The sequence below is a fragment of the Diuraphis noxia genome, unplaced genomic scaffold, assembly GCF_037042655.1.
Source record: "Diuraphis noxia isolate RWA-SAM2 unplaced genomic scaffold, SU_Dnox_SAM2 contig0004, whole genome shotgun sequence".
Lineage (NCBI taxonomy): Eukaryota > Metazoa > Arthropoda > Insecta > Hemiptera > Aphididae > Diuraphis > Diuraphis noxia.
This window is the reverse complement of record NW_028301714.1, coordinates 10,018,905-10,030,674: the sequence shown is the minus strand read 5'-3', so window position 1 is coordinate 10,030,674 and position 11,770 is coordinate 10,018,905.

Genomic DNA, 11,770 nt, shown 5'->3' with positions numbered 1-11,770 from the left:
TTTCTATTAAATATATTATAATTTTATTATTATATCTAATCGTATTGTTTATTAGAAAACTTAACAGTTCAATAAACAATATTGCCTTTTACGTAAGATAAAAAAAAAAAATAAATAAAAAAAGACACACATATACAATATCACAAAATATTGTTGGTACTCTTGCCTTTTCCAGTGATAGGTATACTTATACGAGTGTGTGTGTATGTGTTCGGGAGTGTATAATATTATGTTTGGTATGATTTATCTACAATATTATTATAGTTACGTGCGTAAAAGTCGAACGTGTGAACTGTGCTTGTGCGTGTTACGGACACACCATCTCCGTTATGGGCAACGGGGCAGAAGACTAGTAGCAAGATCGTGTATATAGACAGTATAAAATAGGCTTACATAGAGTGCCGGAGTAGAAAATCTATACAATATATTAATATATAAATTACACGTAATAGCGTACGTGTGTGTTTGTGTGAATAACTCTGGACGATATTTGATCGGATAGCGACAGAGTGAAATATTTTTTTTTCGAAGTGCTTTAGACAGCAATGTATACCATACTAAACGGAAGTATAATACACTCTATAACAGAGAACTTTAAAACAAATACGTGCCTTAGGTGTACTCATCGCACGTATATTATATCGTAGATGAGCCTTCGAATATTTGAGTCCAATGTGTAGGTCCAGATGCAGACTCCGCGGGGTTATCAATATATAATCTCGTGCGTAAATAGCGACTCCGCGCCGATAAGAATAGATATTGCTTTTTTCGTCGGTAAAAAGTCCAATCACCGCACAGAATGAATAATATTATAATATCATCTAATAAATAGGCGTGTATATGTATATGGGCATCGGAAATACTCGATAACCGTCCACGATAATATTATATACCTAATATTAATGCAACATAATAATACATTTTTTAGAATTCTTTTATTTAAGTCATATTACTATATTGCTATAGTACTGGTTGCCTATTTGGAAGTTCTAGACTTTCTGTCTCTTTCATATTCAAAGTTTTCTCGGTCGGCTGTTTAATTTTGGATTGAAAATATATAGATCATAAATAACGAACGTAGCTGTCTTCCGAGAATGGCACACCTAAGGTCTGCATGTGCGGGGAAGGTGATCTTGAGTTTTTGTTGAACATGACTTTGCAGGTTGCTTAATCGGCGTCTTTAGCGATTGAAGAGATTTTAATTTTTTCAAGTAGAGATGTGTTTGATTGGTTGGGTGGGATTCCAGTGATTATTCTTTTAATTTAAGTCACTCAAACCCAACATCACACATAATTATCGTGTACATATTATACGAAGCGTTTAGGCACGACATTTTATCGTTAATTGGTCACTTAAAGGTATTAGCTATACGACGTTCGACTGCAAATTATCATGGTCGAACCTATAATAGTATATATGTTCCTTGTTATTGAGTTAAACGAATCGTTTATACAACATACATATATATTTATAATAAAAAACGATCGCTTTTCTTTAAGACATTCGCCGATAAATGATAATAAATTATTTTCTGCGCACCAAATACAATGGTCAAAGCTTTTTCTCGTTCCCCGAACAGGCGCAATAGGCATGCCTATATATACAGTTTATATAATATATATTATATTACTATACGGTCGTAGGCGGCGAGGAGGGTGGCAAAAACGACGACGACGACAATAACGCTGAAAAACCACACCCACTCGATGGTTTGTCAAATTGTCGTTAGCCACAATGCGTGCTGCGTGTGTGTTTTATTGCCCGCAACCTCACAAAGCGCGTCTACCGGGTGTAATTGAGACCCACACGTGGACACGACGGTATAAAAGCAGCTGAAGCGTGAAAAATAGAAGAAGAAGAAGGAAAAAAAATTCGGTAATGCATTGCGAGTATATAATATGATTGATATAAAAATATATTGTATAGGTGCACGAACACGACATTGTATTATATTATTGTCAAAGGTTCAATGGTACCTATATCGTGGCATATATAAGCATAAGTGTGTGTGTGTGTGTGTGTATAGTGTTAATAACGACAATAATTTTCGCGTATGTATTACATAATATATAATATAGCCAATATAGGTAATATAGGTATGATATATCGTCGCATCGAAAATTCGCCGTTTATTCTGTGCAATTTACGGACGGTCGTTATAATAATATATTTTCCAGTTGAGGAGGAGTAGTCCGTCGACACCACGCGTGGACCAGTTCTACATAATAATATAATAAGACGTTACCAAAATGCATTTGTTACGGTCAATCTGACATTTTTTTTTTTTTTTTTTTTTTTTATGTCCGACACAACAATAATAATTGAATCCTACGCACGCCATTAATGATATTATACTTCATACAATTTTCCCCGTCTAAACGAGTCGTAAAATTATATTGTATTTCGATAATATTCTATATATTACGATATCCAATAAAAGTCCATGATATTATAGAATACGGTCGAGATAAAATATATCTATTTATTGTTATATAGTAATAAATAGCGGTGCGCACATTTGCCACATTTCGAGATGATAAAAGCCAATATGTTATTACCATATTATCATCGTTATAATATATGAAATAAAACTCGGATGAGATAATGAGCGTACGTATTTAACGCCATGCGCTATCGCACTCGCAAAGCGTGTCTTATTATATATTGTGTATATTCCAACGTGGCGGTTGAGAAACGATTTAAGTCCTTTCAACACGTGGATCAAACATTTTAATGTATCTACTCAATTTTTTTATCTAAACGTCAAATTAATTATTATAGTAATATTAAAAAGGTAGTAGGTACCGCCATGTGATGAAGCGCATAAGCCACGGCTACTATATTATGCACACGGTCTCTGTTGCTTGTTTGTTGATACCATTATACCTACATGCGTACTAGAGCTGCAGTTCGATGGCGTATTGCACGTAGAACCGGTATTATCGGTTACATAGTGCACTTAACCGGGTAATAGACGACCCCAAGTACCAGCGGTATCGGTTTCATAAAATTCAATATAATATAGTGAGCGTTTTAAACATTGATTAGTGATTACGGATAAAGCTTTTTTTTTTCAACCGAGAAACGAAATCCATAGCTGTTCTGACCACATACGAGTATATACATATATATATAAAGATACTATAAATATAAATTACACTTTGTTGTTATCTATACGTACGCGTTTGCTCTTACGACCGAATATCACGAACTCGCTAGAGACCAAGAGTTGCGTATCCATATTGCACTACAGTAATATAATAGTCAATAGGTGTTTTATGAGATTAGCAACACAGATATACAAAAACAATATTGTGATTGTAATATTATAACGACACACAGACCATTGCCCAATGACTATAATATAATAACAATATAATAGGTACACCTAGGTAAAGGTGAGGTTAACCAGCTATTAATGACCCCCGTACCGAAAGTTGTGAACAAAAAGCTTTTGAAATATTCAATAGTCAAGTGAAAAAATTAAAAATCCAGCCGTTTTTTACCACTGCAGGACACGACCATTGTTCGTTATGTATAGTGTTTAGTTTATTATTAAGCACCAACATTTTTGTTATATTTGTTTAAATTATAATCGTAGGTATGTATAAAAATAATTAACTTTCGTCTAATTTTGATTCCTGGTTTACCAAAATAACGAGTTGGCTAACCTCTGGGCTCAGATCAACAAGTTTTATATTATATTATAATAATATAATAATATTGCAATACAGCATTACATTTTCGATCCGAGATAAATAACGATTTTTTTGGTTTTACTAAGATGCAGGTATTTTGTGATTTGTATTGAAATCGGTTGTAGATAATTGTATTAGAAATCTTTTTCTGAATTTCAGAATACATTTATTTAATTCTATTTAGTGAATTTTTCTATTTTTATTTTTAATTTATATTATAAAAGATTTTTTTTTTTTTTGTTGCTCATAAGACCATCGTTGTATGGACATTTCTCTGCTGTAGGTATAACTGCGCGTGGTCCATTACAATAATGGTATTATAATATTGACACGCGTATATTCGGGACTCGACGCCTATAGATTACTAAACCAAGCCGTCTTGTATGCCGCCAGCAATGTGTAATGCACTCGAACGAGTGTAAATATGAATATTACAATGCGCACGACGGGGTGCAGCATGGCTGCTGAAAGCACGAACTTGTCGTGTAAACCGTGTAGGCAATATCATGCAAAAGTGACGGAGGTATAATATGTATTGTTGTTTTTAAACAGCGCACAAATTATAGTTAGAGATACCTATACATACCTTTATGTCAATCAACGGAACTCTACGACGTGTAATTTCTTTCCCTTTCATTCGATCCGAGCGCGAATCGAGCATAATAATATTACACACACACACACACACACACACATACTTGACATATATAATTATTATAAATGTAATTAGAAAAAAAAACATTTACATGTGCATATCATAACAAAAGTGCCTACCAAATTTCACAATTACGCGTATCATATTATAACATAAATATATGCATATATTATTACGATACGTGTTATTTGTGATCAAGTTATCACTTTTATAGTAATAGCGCGCTTGTTGTGACGCATGCCCAAAATGTGTTTTATATTAAGTATACTATTATTACGAGACACGAGTTAATGTTTAATTACCAAATACAAACAATTACCTACGCGGTAAACCTTTGCGCTTTCGAAGTTTGAATCTAATGAATTAACGACGTTTTAACACTAATTTCGAAACAATAATGTAAACTATAAGCATCTGTATAGGTATATCGTGTGAATTTTCTAAAAGAAATCACACATGGCGCGTGCTTTTGAAAATATGTAGCTGAAAAAATGCGATTTTAAAATTACCTTTAATTGCATATTACGTTTAATATTTACATAGGTTTTGTGGAAGTACAATACACCACTGCAAGGGAACAATATTACGAGTCCCATAACGATTATTCAATTATGTAATATACTGCAACACCTATTATGCGTTGCTCGCCGGAAATCGGTAAGGGTGAAAGGTATTTAAGAGTACGAGCCTACATATTTTGTCTTATTATACTATAATACCGATATTGCATTCACGTGCAATTTAGCTGCATTCCACGTGGTCATATAGTAGGTACGCAAAGACAATCGGTGTGACGGTGCACTATCATGGTCTACATACAAGTCTGCGAAAACGTTTGTCGTCACGAAAACCGGCCGGTGAGATGGTGTGCGGCCGACTTCGTGGTAGTCATCGTTGTCGTTGGTGGGGTAGTGGAGGGGAGAGGAAGACGTTTAATGCTTTTGTTAAAAATAAATAAAATGTTTTTTTTTCAATTCAATGCAAATGAGAAAAAAGCGCCTGCAAGTATGAAGCTAGGCAAAAGCCAAAAAGGTTAACGAGGTCGTCCGAGCAGAGAACACAGCAATGTATTATATTGGGAACGCTTATGCACCTCATACATATATATATATATATATATAATTTATTTATCGGTGGCCTCCTGTGTACGATGATAATATTATATATACGTAAATATAATAAATAAGTATATATAGTATAATATGTGCGTCGCCGACGGCATGTATTATAGGTATACGTATAGGCATATTATTATTATGCGATATAATGCAATATTGTGTGCCCCCGGGACGAGCGCGCTAACAGAATACTTTTTTGCCATTGTTCTTCCTTCGTTTATAGCGCCTGTTAAACGCCGAGACGCGTCTCTTATAAGCGGTACTGCACAGCCTCTCACTACGTGTGCTGCACTCTGAGCTCGTATAATATATTACTATTATGTTTAATATCCGGTGATCTATATATTATATAATATCGGGATGACGCTCGTCATTCCAAAAACTATATTATAATTATGTTTTAAAAAATATTTATTTTACGCAATTCTATTATGTCTTTAAAAACAACGTTTTTTCTAAAATATTATCGAATTTAGGAACTACTTTTACGGTTATAATTATTATTTTTACATTTTTTACTTTTCATCCAACGACAAACGTGCATTTTTAATTCATTATTATAGATCAAGACATTTTTGGAGCTTTTCAATGTATTGAAACAAAATTTTGGACGAGTAGCTTATTTTAACCTAATCTAGCTATTTGAGTTTCAGTTAAGTGGTGCGTATACTGGTATAGTCGTACAGGGGAACCCTCGAAAATGCTGGTCTGCTACACCACGCATCAAAACTTTAAACACTTATAATAACCAATATTTCTATAGATAAAAATTCTCCAAATAATAATATTCTGTTACGGGATATTAAATGAAATGTATGTTGTTGTCGTTCCAAAAATGTAAAAAAAAAAAAAAAATTAAAAATTAAAATTTTTTTCTACAAAAATTTTGTTTTTAACGACTATTTAAAATATATAAAAGAAGTATTTAAAAATAAAAAAAAAACAGTTTTTACTGAAATAATAAGTGGCTTACGTTGAATAAATTCAAGAAATTATCCCATATAATATATTGTTGGATATTATAAAGTTGGTACTTATTCAATATAATATCTCATTGTGGTTTGATATGCATAAAGAACAGTCAGAAAAATATTTGGTGATGCTTGGCGTATGATATCATTCTCTGATATGAAGTCGAATGTTTCGATCACTCTGTAGTTGTAGGTTACCATAATACCTACACACGCCTGTGTAGTATTTGTCGTCATGTCGTCATATCGGTATCGCGACGAAAGCTCGCGTTGTCCCCCGTCGAGTTCCTTTGTTGTGGGTACATGCTCCACATACATAAAAATATTATAAACATTCTATTATTTATCATGCCCTAGTAGGTTTCGTGAACACTGCATAATTTGTGCTACAAATTGCACTCTGCAACACATTATTATTATCTGATTATAAATAATCGTCGATTGGACACACGTAAAAGATATTATTTCATTGGCATTAAGATAATTAATAATATTACTCTTCGTTTTATATGATATATTACGTTATATGCATAATATGATGTATTATAGTTCATACACTATCAATACTGCAGTGTATTGAAACGGCACGAGAATTCACACGTCTTCCCGACGAAATATATTATTATAATACTTGGGCGGTCGTACATAATATGATAGTATTATTACTATTATTAATAACCATGCTTGTTTATCACGTCCAGTGACCTATTTATATACACCTAATGATAAATTATGTACTACGATATTATAGTATAATATATCTACGATTATAATTTTGACACACGTCGTCTATTACAAATTACGTTTCGGCGTTTATCGATACGGCCGGTCGGTCAGTTGTTATGAATTATTATATTTTCTCTCTTTTTCTAATAAGACATAATCGTAGCGGTGGCCCCCTACCGTTTCGGGTTATGGCCTGCACGTTTTCAGATACGTTCGCATGTGTTGACGATAATAATATCGTACATAATGAATGCCTGTTGTGGTACGCGCGCATACATAATAAAAATCGGTAATTAATTTCAGCGCACCAGGGCCCACACAAGATGATAATAATATTATATTATATACTCACGGGATTTTGTCGACGGCGGTCAAGTCGGCTTAACCTCACGCAAAGTATCTATCTAGCTGTGTACCATTATAATATTATTATATTCTCGCTAGACAAGACTGGAGTCGTATTACGTAACGATATTAAAACTCATATACTCGACCGTGAAGTGGATCACGGGGATTTCACAACCACGGTCGTGGTATACGATATGATAGCCACAAGGCGTTCGGGAAATTGGTTTTCGCGCGACGAGTCGCATATTATTCGAAAACGTCGAGGACAATAATATTATTACAATGTTATTTGATGGTTAGTATCTATGATGGGCACGTCGAGCCATTTCTTTTTCAGTATTAGTCTATGGTACATGATGGCAAATGTTGGTCGCATATAGGCGCAGGAAACAGCTATGGTGTGCAAGATATACGATTGCTTACTACGTGGGTTTGGGCAGACGCTTTTTTTTGGATGGAATATATATGACTCTTTTTTGAAAAAAATAAAAAAAAAAGCTTATAGGTACGAATAAGATCGATATTTTCACTGCTTAATTATATTATGTGACAAAAGAATCATAAACTTTTATATCCTTTTCAGACACTTTGTTTTTATTTTCAGCACAAAAAAAAATGGTTGAAAAACCAAATAATTTCTAATGAGAAATTGAGAAGCAGCAATAATTATGACAATCATAAATATTTTCGAACCGATGGTTGAGATAGTTATATTTTTCACACATTTTATCAGCTCTGTGACCAAAGTCTGCGGACGGCGCCTATTATGGTAGGCCGGTCGGTTGATCAGTCGCTTATATTACAATTTACAAGACGGAATAACCTATTTGTATTCCTATAATATATGTGCATTATACTTATAAACATATGATAATAATATACTTATATGAAAATGTTATCTACACGTGTACGTTCAGGCACATGGATCGGATGGTCGTGACACACGTGCAGGTAAAGTCCGTGTGAATATCGGTGTCCCACACAAGTAGGCCACGAGGAAAACCAGACTGATCGCTATTGGGTCTAGTTTACATATTAATATGTTATTTTTTATGCACTAAGTCGACAGTAGGTCACATTTTTTTTTTTAACACTTCACCAAGTTCCAAACCTAACCTAACCCTAAGTTGCGACCGCCGCGCCGTTTAACTGCATAACATTGTGTTACGATAGTGTCGACCAACTCTCCGGCTGTATACGGCGGCGACAACACCTACGACGATATTATAATAATAATAATATATCAAATGCGTTCGTACGCGTAAATCACTCAAACGGAAGTACTAAATGGTTTGAAAAAAACAACCCAGCGGGGTTTTCACTTACCAACGACATTTTCCACATTTTGCAATAATATTAATGTTTATAAACTCGGCGTTTACAACATACTATTACACATACATTCCCTAGAATAATTTTACTTTCCCGGATCCGCGGGAACACGTTCCACTCGTCATCACGACCACACGATTATCAAAAGTAATTTTTTTTAGATAATAAAACGATTTGTGGTCTTACAAGCGTTTTACTGTACCTACCTATACCTACCTACGAATAAACCGCTACACAACGTCGCGAATCGTCAATAATTATTGAGATCCTCTCCGATGTCGTTCTCGATTGGACTTTACCGGGGAAATGATATTATTCACAACGACAACAATCTAATTTAATAGCAGAATCGATTTAGCAGACGCATTTCTCGTAAGCTTATTGTAAATATATAGTAATATATAATATATAGGACAAGAGACCACCCTTACGAGCATTATTCACCTCTGGTCACCCCTCTCGTAGCTGCGTATATACACGCACGCCGTTCATATACATATATATATATATATATATATATATACGCGTATATAATACTATTGCTATGTATAGTATAATCTTAAAGGTGGCGGCGACGGCGGCCGAGGGAGAGAAAATAGCTGCAGAGGACCGGCCCGTGTGATTAATTCCCGAGAATTCCTTATACACGACGATAAATGGCCATGGAGCCTAATTTGTGGTCGACGACCGACCACCCGACGGTGGTGGCCATCCCCCAATCATCATTACCGCGGACATCACCCCCGCATGAGCTGGTCGAATTCGCCGAAACTCACCCCCGAGAGGGGATGACGCGCGCGTGTGTAATTGAAAGTTGTTCGGTTCGCGCGGTGTAAAATTTGTCCTTGTACACCACGTGATGAAGATGATGATGATATTAATAATAATAATAATAATAATAATAAGGAAAGCCGGTCGGGGAATGAATGACGAGATGAGCACGACCGAGGGACAAACGTATATAGTCGGACGAATTAGAACCATAACTGGACAGGAGGTGGCGGGTAAACCATTAAAGCCTTCTTCAGTTTTACGTGTGTTTGGCGAATTTGGCCAATAATTACGCACAGTCCCTTCGATAAACTCGTTTCGTAGTATTATGAAATTATGTGTAGTTAGGTACATACCTATTATTATTTATAAGAGTAACAATAGGTATAGACGAAGACAAATGGATTGAAACACTTGGAACATTTTACAGAGATTTGAGTAACACACATATTTTTACTATAATTTATTAAAATAATATATTGTTTTATACCATTTACTTAACTACTATAAAATGTTACCTTCGAATACAAAATGTTTTCTGACAAAATATGCGATATTGGTAAATTAAATTAAAAATTATATGTTATGTAAGTACCTACGTGTATTATATCTGTAATAAATTATTGTTAAATGTAAATATGTAAGATAGATGATTATAAAAAATAAAAATAAAACATTATAAATACCTGTAGGTAAATTTTTTTTTTAATTTAATTAATTAAGTGTTTTAATATTCCAAATGTTTTTAGTTTTTTACTGAGTAAAATAATTATATTCAAAACAAATATAATATGTTATTATTGTTTCACAATAATTTGTCCTTGTACTTAATAGCAATATTATTAGTCTATTCGTGTAATTAATTGTTAGAGACTTGGACTTAAGTGTTAAAGATTATTTTCCATATAAATCTCTATTAAAATACCGTTTATTAGAATGCACTCAATGACGCATTGATCGAACATGGAATTATATTATAATCGTATGATGTAAGTTAATTGCATAGCACACTTTCATTAGGTATGTATTATATAGGTACTCGTACAGACGCGAAGCAAGGATTTTTAAGGGGTGTTATGATAGTGTTTTTAAATGTAACTTATAGAGGATGCTTTATAAGTATTTTACACACCCTATACTGTAGTCATCACACTCCGTATAGGTTCTTGTCGTTCTTGATGCCTTGATATTTTATCAAATATCGAATAGAACCACATAAATCATATAAAACTTATATCTATTGTTAAAGTGTATAAAGAATAATTCAACAAATGTATTTTTTGCGTAAATATGGATTAGTGGAAATCGTGTTTCAACACCTAAAACAACCCCCACCCCAGGCCAAATCACCGATTATGTACAAATACACAATACGATCGAACAGAACAATAATTATGGAAATATATAATATATGGAACTCATTGGTCTAGTCGCCTGGCTTTATTTATCGGATCATCATCAATCAATACAATTATATGATGATAAACGTGTAGGGATAAAAATATTATACGTCAATGATGAGTTTCACTTAATATTTCACGCGATATATTATATGATTAAATATATATTAAAATATTATGTATCGATATAAAAGTTTGAAATAATCGTTTGCGATACACCACTGCTGCAGAAGAGTCATATTTTATATCGAATTCGTTTCGACCGCGTATAGTTTTTTACGTCGACGCTCCGCTATTATAACAAGCTATTGAAATCGTCCAAGCAGAAATTAAAAAAATTGTTTACTTCTCCAACACAACGATGACGACATTTGAACGGAGCAGAGAAGCATCTTATATACAATACGGTGCTTGGCGCACAATGAAATATTGCGTGGTATTTATTATCATTAGTTGTTACTAATAATATATAACAACGGAGGAGGTGAATAAAAACAGTAGCGGTAAGTATATATACACATACATATTATATATCTAGCGATCGGACCGTATTAAATCACAGACGGCGACCGTCTTCCCGCAGTTGATTAGACAGGCGCCATCGGACCCCACCGTTTCGTCAATTAACGATTTTTATTGGACTTAAACGATGCGCACGTGGTAATCTCCGCGTCGCGGTTGTCCGTCGCCCGTGATCACAACGTCAAAACGGCAATAGTTTTAACGCAATCCTTTACACTTCGCGGAATT